A 12,945-nucleotide genomic window follows, 5' to 3' on the forward strand; every position below is an offset into this window, starting at 1 on the left:
ATATTAGGCTAGTTCAAATTAAATTGATTCGACATTAATATGTATGGATATATATATATATATATATATATATATATATATATATATATATATATATATATATATATATATATATATATATATGTGTGTGTGTGTGTGTGTGTGTGTGTGTCTGTGTGTCTGTGTGGTTGAGAGTGTGTGTGAACCTTGAATTTACTCACAGATTACTTTGATTTCGTAAGGATCGCTGTCTTCTGAACAGTCATCAAGCTTGCAGTTTTCGCTTGAAACATTGCTTGCTGTTTTATTTAAACATATTTGACATGTAACTTGGCTGAAGTTGTCAGTCAAGTTCAGGCTGGAAACATGATATGCATTTGCAGTGTGAATGTCAGTTACATCGGAACCATTTATTTTCCACCTGTATGTAAAACAATGCAGTCCAAAGGGATTGTTGCAGGACAGTTCGAACGCCTGGTAAAGGAGGGGTTTCCATGATTCTTTCAACGATGGCTTTCCTGGAAGATAAAACACGCACAATATATATATATATATATATATATATATATATATATATATATATATATATATATATATATATATATATATATAGCGTTTGGTTGTTATGTATATTTATTTTGCATTTTATTTAAATAGCTTTTTCATTGTTTTATTTCATTATATGCAATTGATAATGGACCTGACCTTGTTAAATCAAGTACATTTTCTAACTGACCTGAACTATTGGTTTTGGTTTCGTACAGAAACATTTATCTCCGTCTGAGTATAGAACTTTGAAACTTGCAGTACCTGTTATTTGCTAGAAATTATATTATACTATTAATAATAGACTTCTAATTATAACTAAGATTTTATTTGTGAACATTATGAACCTTCTAAGAGGAAACTTTCCATTAGGTAACATTATTTCAAACATTGAAAATTCTAATTGAGGCCTGAGATCAGGTAGAGAACTATCTAATCTTGTTTTATAGAAATGATTTATTCGTGCTCTAAGATCTTAGCATAATCAGTTGTAATATTGTTTTGTCAGTAAATTCATTTGGGCTCCACCTTATTTATTCAAATTTGTAATTTAAGTGAATCTGCTCTGAAAAAAATATAAAGTGCTCTTTTAAAATAACATTCATAAAAAGAGACTTGAAAATATTGTGAAATTTAAAATAATCATTTAATTCTTGGGTTATATTGCTGTAATCCAACAGAAGACTGTTGGCACATTACCACGACACATTACACCAGATGTACATGGACATTTTCAGTGTTGGATTTGATTTAAGTTCGGTTTTACATTTTCACTTTTTATTCTAGGGAAATAAATTATTTGTTGAATTTTACAAAGCTTTTTGCTTCTCACTCTTTTATATTACTTAAAAGAGACGATATATTTATGTTATGGAGTAATACAGGACTGTGAGAGCCATGTATGTTAGAAGGAAAAGCTTGTAAAAGTGTGCATATTAAAAGCTTGTAAAAGTAAAACGTTGGGTTAAACGATTATGTGAAAGTAATGCTTGTTAAGGAGTCACGTGATATTTTACAAAGACGAACGAGAACAGTTTGTCTCAGAATACACGTGCATCCTTATTTACAAACTCAGCGTTACACTTATTTGTAGATTATATGCGGTAACATATACATTTCATTGTGTTTTTCAATGAGCATGTGTGTCTTTTCTTACTTGTTATATTATTATTATCATTAGTATAAAAAGTAATATTATCATTATCTCTTTTGTTTATGTTTTCTATTGTAATGTATTTACAGGGTACCAGCTTAACAGAGGCACCAGTTAAGACTAACAATTTTTGCCTATTAGTTATGTCCTTTCATTAAAGTAGTTAGTTGCTTAAAGAAGGAATTGGTCTCAAGTTTCCTAAGTTGTTCAATTTTCCACATACCTGGCGTAATGACAAGGACTAAGTTAAGTACACTTATACCGTATATTTAGAACATTAGTTATATTCATAATACAGAGATCTTGCCTGAATTGGTCAGTTGATTAATATTTTCTCATGTAACATACATGAAGGATTATAATAACTATGCTTTATTCATTTTCTTATATTTATTTATAGCTATCTCAATTCCATATACTGTTTTCATTCGATAAAAATGTAAAGCGTCTGAAACAACATTGCAACCATATATTTTATATGGTTTTGGAATTTCTCATTAAACCTATTCAGTCTGCGGCCAATGTGCTGAAACAATCTTTGGTAATGCAATATTTTGAAAGCAAGAATAGTGGCCTGATGTTCATATAATCCATGCTCATATCCTAACAATAGTCATGTAAATAATCATGTCTGTATTGCAACTTACAGTCCTTTTGTTTCTTCTATTATAATTAACTAAAAGATCCGTCTGAAGAACAGCGCATTTGATAATACTAAACAAAACGTTTATGACAAATTACTGAAATAGTTATTAAACGAAAATCAGCGGGGATCTCAAAGCTCCCTTACATCTATAGGGAACAAAATTTGACAAGATGACTACATTTTAGCATTACTAGTTCCTTGACTATTTCGGAATACGTTGAATACTGTCCGCATTAAAGAAGAAAATAATGGTACATTTTGTATAATTCAGCCATGTATCATTCGAGATGCAGTTTGAAAGGTACCATGGTCGGTTCGTAACGATTCAGTTTTAAAGTTCACTTGAGAAACGAAAAGGGAAATAAATTAAGGAATAAAGGAAATGTTGTTGATATAAGTCAAATGACTCACCAATTACTATCAACCTTTTAGAAATGTTCTTGTTTCCTTGGTCTGGTCTGAAATACCGCAATGAATAGTTGTCACTTTTGTGTTCAGTCACATTAAACATAGACAGAGAAAGGATGCACTCGTCCTCATTCTTCGTTAGGTTGCAGTTGGATGATAAATTGTCTATAGTTTCGCAATCACCGTCAAGAATCTGAGCAATCATGCTCGAGGAATTATAGATCGTGGCGTGAACGGTTTCAACTAATGTTTTCCCTAATGTCCACTGAAGAGTCACGTCGCACCCGATCATGGCAAATATATCGTCATCTAAAATGTTAAAATGTAATAACTGGAAACATAATTTGCAGCAAAAGTGAGAAAGCCTCCGTAAAATGAAGTAATAGTAGATGACTCCACAAATAAACGATGCTAATTTTAAATTATGAAAATTACCATCGAAAACATTTCCCATCTTTAGTGGTGTAGCTTGAAAACTAATTAGAAATACAAGTTTTTCATCAAGCGTAAATGTACCAAGAACTCAAAAAATAAAACAAAAACGCTGTAGAGTTTCGAATATTTCATTACTAATTATATTGAAATCAGTTATGTTGAGTGATTTCGACAGGCTTTTAAAGACCTTTATTTCCATACAATTTTGGAAATTACATCTATGTGAAGGTGAAATCGCAATCGTGTGATGGAGAAATGTAAGTAGGAAGGCAAACACATAAACGCCAAGTCTTTTGTAGTACTTGAAAGTTGTTAAAGTATAACATTTCATCAAACTAGATTAGGGATCTGGCAGAAGTCTCACACTATGGCATTTGCGAATAAACTAACCATGTAGTCATGTATGGTGAGATCTGTCAATCTTACGACTAAGCACGGCGATTGAAGATGGCAGCTTTTTTACAGACCACTGCTTGAAAAAATGGAATATTGTCATCCCTCGAGCCAGAAGCAGAACGCACGAGCACGTCATTGGATAGTTCTGAAACTGCCATACCTGAATTGGTGTTTGAGCCATTAGGACCAAACATGACCAAGTTGTTTTCATTGGAAAAGATGTCAGAATCTCTAATTTTTTTCTGGATCTCTGTTCTGAGGTTTATAGAGCTCAAAAGATGCCAACAACCTTGCAATAGCAACATTTCCGCTTTAATATCCGATACTGACGTTTCGGAATCTTTGATAAACCAGTTTGGTCCAAACTCCACTAAACTTTTTCAACGCCTTCAGTAGCAGGTATGCCATAATTGTCTGTCTTAGGTTTTAGTTTATATGTACTTGAAGTAAACATGGGGATGGACTCCTTAATTTGATCACCTACTGAGAATATGCAGTTGTAAGGCATCGCATTAAGCTCGGTGTTTCATGCCAGCTGAGTTGCCCAGCTATAACAGCACAAACTACAGGAATTCTTCGTTATGGACAATCACCAAGAGGTTATTTTCAACCCATTTATGGGAGGGTTTATCGACCTTTCCATAAAAATAAGTCACGTGTTCTCTCTAGGCTTAGAGGGGAGTCTTAACGTTACCTTTGCGGCACATTTCATAATGTTTCCGATGATAACATTTCGTTACCAGAAGCTACGAGGGTGTATGTTGTTTCAGAGCGTGACTCGCTACCTTTAGCATTTACTAATTAAATATTTGACCACAAACTAACATTCGACTCTGCCACATGTCAGCCTTTGTAAACTGTGGCACGTTTAGATTTGATTCTCCGATAGCAGCACATATTTAACTCACCGTTGTCGTTACAGACGCTTCTACTCACGTGATGTTGTAAATTGACGTTTGGAATCCTTTACGTTTATTTTAACGTCTGCTGGTGAAGGCCTATTAAGTATTGTATCGATTTGCCCCTATAAAAGCTACACAATCTGAAACAGTTTGTTCACTTTTGTTAAAAGACCTGATATCTCAACTTTGCCAACATTTCAAGCCCTTCTCCTTATATGTGTGGATGAAATCTGCGAATCTCTCATCCTATTAACAGGAACAATTTATGTTAGATGACCATCAGCTGCAAACGGTTATGTCCTTTCGACAGTTGTGATTAGGAAACCAGTTTTGGAGATATATCTGTGTTAAGTATATAATCTTTGACTGCACCAGCGTTGCCGCATGCCACTAAAGTGCCTCGAGTTCGGACCTTGCTATCCTATTCATATTTCCGTGTAAAACAGCACTAACTAGAACCATTATCTGCTTATTTGTATACTGCGTTGTCCCTATCACTTCTCGGATGATCGATCATGCTGCCATCTACTGTTACAAGTTCAGTTTTAGTGCTTAAAATATATGATTTGACACAAAGACCGCTTGGATTTACATAAAGTAGCATGAAGGAGGGTACTCAAATGCCTGGGTCAGTGAGCTGCAACATATAGGTAGAGATATAGTGGTCACTCTGGTCTATTGGATAGAGTGTAAAACAGTAAATGCTATGCTTTTATAAAATCAGGCTTGCGAACGCAAACATTTATAATAAGAATGATGGATTGCTACAAAAACAACGACGAGAAGCAGAAGAGCCTATCTCGCTGAAAAGACACCACGACATCTGCGCTCTCTCTGCAGACGGGTCAGAAAGCGGATATACAAAATGTCTTCAGGCTAATAACAAGTCACGTAAAATAATTGCAGGTGCACATGTATCGATTAGGCGTAAGTCTTAGATTTTGGTAAACAACTTGCTCGTTATTTCATGCCATTCAAATTGTATTAAACCATGAGTTTAACTTAAGTGCGGCTTATATGACTACATATATTAATATTTAAATGACTCACTGACTAATCTTAACTCCATTCGATACATTTTCTCAGAGTAGCAGCCCATCGATCCTTCCCACCAGAATGATTATTGTTTGATGATTCGCTGTCCGCAGTCAGATGTGTACTTGAAAAGGTCACTGCGTTATTTATTTCTGCCTGGAGAGCAAATGAGCCTGATGCATTTGTAACACATCCTTTCAAAGTTAGATATGTGATCAATTAACTCTTGTGTAAATAATTCAAAGCTGAGTGACAAAACCTCTCTTGTTCTAAGATTAAAGGGTTGAAAAAATAGAAAAGCAGCAGCAAAACAAAACAAGCAAACAAAACAACAAGAAGAAAATATTCCGCTATCACGCGTCTGATGTTTATCTTCAATCGTCAACATTTATACAAAGATAAGCATGATTGTATTTAAACTGATCAAATTGGAAACGTAACTAATAGATGGTACCAGCCATACATCTAAACTTTAAATGTTGCACATTAAATGATTCTTACAGAATAAAGTTCCCAGAAATGTCAACTATTGTCAAATCGTCTGCATTTCATATGAGTGTGAAAAAAACAGTATCAGTTGCGCACGGAATCGGGGCGATAGAAACAGTGAATATTTGTTCCCCTAAAGACAAATATACAGATATTAGTGCGCGACAAAATATGATAAAACTGAGGCTATATCTGAGGCTGCCCAATCTGTTTCACAAAGCGATTTAAAGGAAACGTATGCCTTTTGTCCCATCTGCAAAAACAGCGTAAGCTGAAGGTTATGTTAATACACATCCTAACAAAGGACATGCTGAGGATTTAACCTTGCAAGGAATTCAAGCTTGAAGAACTGCCGTGTTAATCAAGTAGACGAACAAAGGCAGCCAGAAAAACTTGGACAAATGAAAAAGCTAAGACAGCTTCAATGAGAAGATCAGCGATTGGAGCAAGATCTACAGTCGGAAACTACAGGCTCTGATTACGGTACGTCTCACCAGAAGCTGTCTATGCTACTCCCCATGGTGTTTCTGCATTGATGTTGGCAAGAACTGTAACTAATTGTGATTTCCAATCAGAATAAGGCATTGCAGTCTTTAGATGTGCTCTTGATATGCATTAGAACCGCCTAAAGAAAAGCACGGAGAGATAAATCTTTGTTGAACTATTAGAGGATTTGCATATGATTCTTCCATTCTGAGGCGTTTTGGTGGCTCTCCATTTTGAAACGCCTTAGAATACATAAAAATTAGAAAAGGTAATTTTCCTTTTGAATTTAGCATGTAGCTGTATACAATGTTACTTGCATGGGACACATTTCCATAACTCTCAGAAGTTGCCGATCTCCCGTTTGCCACGGAGTAGTATTGGTGGAGTTAAAGACAGGAGAATATGCCTTGACCATGAAGAGCTTAAGGTACAATATAGCGTTACGAAAAAAGACACCAACAAACTTTCAAAACTGAAAGAACCCGCGTTTCACACTGTCGTTAAAATTGCAGAGGTTGTTAATAATAACAATTATGTTGCAGATACCAACGTAGCATAATCTTAAATTACTAAGGTCTTTACTCAGCTACAGTTCAGTGCAGGAGGAAAAGCTGTATTTTATGCGACTACATAATGTATATAATTTTGCTTTGGTCTGATGACATCAGAAACAGTAGGGAGCCAACTTGTAAACCATAGCCATAAACAAGAGTTGAAAGGCGTAAGGAAGTATCAGGTGATAAACTTGTTGAAGTCACTCAACCTCTGGTTCACCTGTAATCAATTTTTAAGAGCATGGATATAGCTCAGATTAGCTTTTAGGTCAGTTAATGTTTAAAAGACGCAACCTCGAGCAGTATTTATTAAAGAAAGTGTGAGCCGAAAGAGAACTGTGACAAGAAGTTTTAAAACAAATCTTGCTTTCTAATACGGATAATCTCTTTAACTTTTTTAAGCCATATGCAAACGATGCTTATATGGGTTATGAAATGTCAGCTCAAGAAGTTCTTGCCATTAAATCAAGTTATATTATTTAACTTTAATGTAATGAGTAATTTTGCGGCAAACATTGACTCCAGAAGTGAGACAATGCACCCATTTTGTTTGGTCATGACCATGTAATCTATTAGAAGAGCAGCTCGGTTTTGATAACAAGTGTGAACCTCGACAGCAGCCATGCATTAATGTTGGCGAAATAGCAACCTTCCATTACATCAGATAATTAGCCCGAAGACACAACTGAGAGTGCTGTCATAATGATGGACACTATACGGGTTATGACAACCAAAGAACTCTGCGAGTGTGTTGCATACGATTTCTTAGCGGTGTTATCAATGCAAAGTACAAATTTGGGTTTGGTAGTTAAACTCAATTTAATTACACCGGAATTTATTATTGTGTATTTATAGTCGCAGGAATATTAGCGGTTGGGTGGACTCCGGTTATATTGTAGTTCTTGCAGATATCATGTATATACTCTTAATAGCGAACCAAATCAAACTTTTATTTCTGTTTCTTTCTGGTGTCAGAATTACTAATGTTAAATTTTCGTGCATATATTTACTGAAGCATACTACTGCTCCCAAAACCTCTAGGTCTGTTTTGTGACAATGCGCTTGACTAAGATGAGCAGTTCACCAGGGTCACATATAAAATACGATGAGGCTGGTAAAAGCAGAAAGAGCAAAGAACAAGAAGTGTAGGAGCACTACCGAGTTATTGTTGCTGTATCCTTGCTATGTAAAGCAACAGTCTTTATGAGTGATACAGCAGTGGTATAAATTTCTGCTAGACTGTCATGAATATATAAACTAGCCTGGCTCAAGAACCAAATTTTTCAAGGCTGAAACTGGGGCCCAAATTTTCGCTTGGAATATCGCACTTGTCAAAACATCATTTTAGTATCCGCCATGATGAACCTGGCAGGCACCGTACGCAGGTTATGGTTTGACATTTTAAATTCATACCAGCTGAACAAAATAGTATACTCAAGAAGTGATGCTAGTGGCACTTTAGATCTTACAAGCGAGTAAGTTCATCAGCGATCTGAAGTTAGGTATGCTAAACGACTGTCGAATACTATTGAAAAACTTGTTTCCATATTAAGTGAATACAAGCCTTTTCCATCAAACATTGTTCGTCTCTATTTCTACCTGCTAGGCGAGATCGAATGCGTCACTTGTTATGATACTGACCCCGATTGGTCGGTCACTGTGCTATTACAGGTAGGGATGACATTGCTGGTCAAATTTATGTTGCCATGTTTACCATATGTGTGCATATGTGTACCATCTTAAAGCTATCGAGGATCACGATATCAAGCTTATACTTGCAAAGATAACAACCCTGTGTAAGTTTCAATGCAGTTAAAATTACGTACTTCTCAGAAGAAAACAACCCATTGTTTTTGTCATGTTTACCCAAGAAAGGAGGTCAAGAGGAAATGATTAATGTTTTGTGTGACAGAATCGATGCATTATGTGATATACTGACCGTACTAATAATAATAAAAGCCTGCAGGAATTGCAACTTTAGCGACATCTTCGACTTATTAACACTTACCTCTCCACAAGTTGCACACATGTTTCATTTTTTTAGGAATATTTGAGGGATAATTTAAACACAATAACACTGTAACGACAGTTTGAAATTAAATATGAGCTGATATGAAAATACACATTTCGATACCGAGGTTTGCACTGTATCACAGGAGCGATGCTGCTATATACATAATTATTTTGTGGACAGGTTACAACATTTTAAAAAGATTTATGTAATATTTTGCAAAGTTTGAAGTACAATGTGCTTTGATACCGTTCACTGAAAGGTCTCATTAACTGCGGTATTTGCATGATAAAATAAAAATGTGTACAATAATGAATTCATATTCGAAATAAATACAATTTTACTTACTATTGCATCCGTCACTTTTTTCTACATAAAACAAACAAATCAGCAAAACTGCAACACAAATGCGATCCATCTTGTCAGTTACGTAGTGCAGATTAAAACAGCTTCGTGTACAATTCTTCCGCTTAATGAGTCACGGTCCATTCCAAGAATCTGTCGTAAGGTCACGAAGTGGGGAAAAAGGTCACGTGTAACCACATGTTTAAACAACAGTTCACTTTGGATTCCCAGTACACGCTCTATTTAATATGTAATTAAATATGTAATTATATCGGATCGCTTACATTTTCAATGAAGCAAACTAAGTAAATTGCTGACGTTATGTGAAAATGTATTTAGTATGAAATATTACTACTAGTAAATAACCGTTATAACTATTTGTACAAATTAAATGTAAGCTGGGGACGAAAAGGTCAAAAGACCGATCAATATTGTTTAGTAAGTTTAATAGTATACAATATATTTACTTGGCATAAATTTCATTTAGAAATCAAACGTATCTTCGAGAAGTTACCACCTTATGGAGTACTTTAACTGAAAATTAAACAGATACACGTCTCCGCTTGTTGTGTTGGTATAGAGAAAAATGAAGCGTAGAATCTACTGTAAGCTTTTTTTTACACACCCCTTTTCTGAATAGTCGTATTTTCTAGAATTATTTATGCAGGAATTTCCCGTTTTCTTCTCAGTGTGGACGAGAATTCATATCGGTAGAGTGGCATACTACTTTTAATACCAGAGTGGCGATATTACTTTTGAAACTACTTTGCCTTCCATTTAGGTACTAATCGAGTTTCGTGTATTTTTATCAAGCTATAGTTTAATAGTTTGGTACATTTAATTTATCTTTGTTCTACCCCTACCCTAACCCCATCTCTCTCTCTCTCTCTCTTTCTGTCTCTCTCTCTCTCTCTCTCTCTCTCTCTCTCTCTCTCTCTCTCCATCTGAGTGAACATATCTTAAAATTTTTTGATCTGGCGAAATCCTTGCCAGAACTTTCCTGAATCGTCCTATGGATCATATATATCAAGAGTTCCCACTTAAATGCCAGCGTGAATCCTGGAAAGGACAAGGGCTTACATATATAATGCTTGCAGCTCGTAAGCTCTGAAGAGAAGCCAGTATAAAACCTCCATTCCTTCCATGACTTTTATGGATCTGACAGAAGCATTTGACACAGTCAGTCATGAGATAGTTTTCAGGATCATAGGAAATGAAGATGCCCAGAGCAATTCCTCGTAGTTGTAATTCCATGAAGGTATGCTCACTTCCGTCGTAGACGGCTGTTTATCAGCTGAACCGTATCTTGTCCATATTGAGTCGAATAAGGCTGGGTGCGGATCCAAGTTATCTTTAGTATGATGTTTTCTACAATGCTTTCTGGAGCTTCGTCATACCCTCCAGACAGTGGATACGTTCACCTTCCCCTTCTGTACTGAAACTGAAAAGCATGTGTGGCTTTTGGCAGCCTGCACACGAATATGTGGAAACACACATCAGTCTGCAATCAAAACGGAAGGTTCACAAAGTTATTGTGTTGCTGACCCCTTTGGATGCATACGAAACCTGAACAGTGTACATACACTATATGACAAATCTGAAAGCGCTGCCTAAGGAAACTGATGAAGATAGGATGGCAGGACGCGGTCCTAAATTTTGACGTCCTCGCACGAGCCGGCATTCCGGGTAGCCACTCTCTGATGACGAACGTTTGAGAGATAGGAAGAACACGTCAGCGCGATTTCAGACGAACGAATACCAAAATAATCTTCTACGTTGAGCCGAACTCTAAATTAATTAAAAGGATCAAATTATGTGTATTTTCTCCTAGTAATCACGAAGGTCCTCTCATGGGTTATATTTGAATGTGAATTTTCTACATACTGGTAATTATCAATGATATGTCAAAAGCATTGGCACTTGGTAAACATCATTTCTTAATGTGTAATTGATGTTTCGTTATCTCATTCAAACCTGTGAGGTCATTCAAAAAGATAAATGTCTTTCTTTAAACATGTAAGCTTTTGCCATGGTTTAAATTTTAGCTAGATGTTGTAATCATTTATCCATGAGCAAACAAATTCTGTAAAGTCGTTCTCTTAACTTCTAATTCCTTTCTGTCCTTTGTGAAACTAAATAAAGATTTGCTGCCACTTTGTGTTGTACATTTGGTCAACGTCGTGTATGTTTTTGGCATTCTTCATTCACCCTCCTTATCCGGATCATTGTTGACAAGGGTATATATGAACAGAAAACTATCATAACCTGATAAATTATTACTGAATACTGGATTTTAGTTTTGCCATCTGAAATCTGAGACTCTATGGACATATTTGTTATATCGTTGCGTCTTAAATGTTCGTGGTCTCTAACTTTGTTCATAGTTCTCTCTCACAGATCTGGCATCGAGTTAAAACGTTTTTTATATTCCGTTTCTGATACCGGATGTATTACATTATTCCAGTTTTGGTGTGCTCTTCTCGCGTTGCTGCACAGCATATTTCAAAACACCAATATGCAATCAAACCCTGTAATCATCACCCATGTGATGCCTTTATCTGAGGCCGCATTTCATTTTCTGGCGTGTGGCTAGTACAGTTCGCATAATGATCACACTTTCAAAGATGCAACAACCGACATATGGGACTTTCAGTTTATGATGACAGATTATATATTTTACAACTGAGTTATTGTCCGACATGCTGGAAATTTCTAGACTGTATATGGTCTTATGTGGCTTCGTTAAGTTTCTGGCTTATCGAAATGAATTAAAATATGTCTTATCCATGTATTTATTCTTATGATGTTTGCTTATTGTTTTTCTTATTCCAATCTGGACAAGTCCTCTATTATATCATAATGGTAGGTTTCAGTTCCGTCTCATACAATCGACATGACATTTATTTTTCTTTCTCTAATATAATCCTATTTCAGACTCTATCTTAACAACTATATATTAAAATTATATATAGAGCAGGGGTCTCAAACATGCGGCCCTCGGGCCGTATGCACCCTTCCAAGCCGTATCCTGTGGCCCGCAAAATGATATGCGTCACAAGGTGTCTTGAGGGATACAAAGACTGTGCCAGCGAAAATGCTCTCATGCGGCCCTGGTGGTTTGAGTTTGAGACCTCTGATATAGATGAACATATATTACACAGATAAAAATGCTTACCAAAAAAGCATTAGTATGTTTCATATTGCCCTTATTTATTTGCAAAATCGTTGGTTTTTTATTTGTTCACCCAGTATATGCAAACCTTTATAGGAGCTTCCTTTTTTTAACTGGTACATGCCTAACTGCAGCACTAAATATTCAATGCCGTCAAACATCCGCCTTGAACTTTCACTTATTTCCTGGTCAAATGCAGGATGCAAAATGTCAAAGAAACATTGAGTGATATTTACCATTTCATCTAGCTGAATTATGTGCAGAGTTCTTGTGATATTATGATCGAATGGTCGATATATTCAGCCTTCCTTCTATCGTCATAAATCTGATTGTTAATAATGCTAAACGTTTCACACAATTTTTGGAATGATGACCTTTTCATATTTGT

The 12,945-nt window shown here is 35.7% G+C and overlaps 1 long non-coding RNA gene across 1 annotated transcript; it reads right to left on the bottom strand.

Moving 5' to 3' along the window:
* Positions 1-215: 215 nt before the first annotated feature.
* LOC149774213 (uncharacterized) lies at positions 216-9,486 on the bottom strand. The gene is made up of 3 exons (XR_016416947.1): positions 9,389-9,486; positions 2,736-3,041; positions 216-497 (listed from the first exon to the last, which is right to left on the bottom strand). It is a non-coding gene; the product is annotated as an uncharacterized LOC149774213 (long non-coding RNA).
* Positions 9,487-12,945: the final 3,459 nt, after the last annotated feature.

This window comes from Sinohyriopsis cumingii, unplaced genomic scaffold (assembly GCF_028554795.1).
Source record: "Sinohyriopsis cumingii isolate HCF-2022 unplaced genomic scaffold, ASM2855479v2 utg000379l, whole genome shotgun sequence".
NCBI lineage: Eukaryota > Metazoa > Mollusca > Bivalvia > Unionida > Unionidae > Sinohyriopsis > Sinohyriopsis cumingii.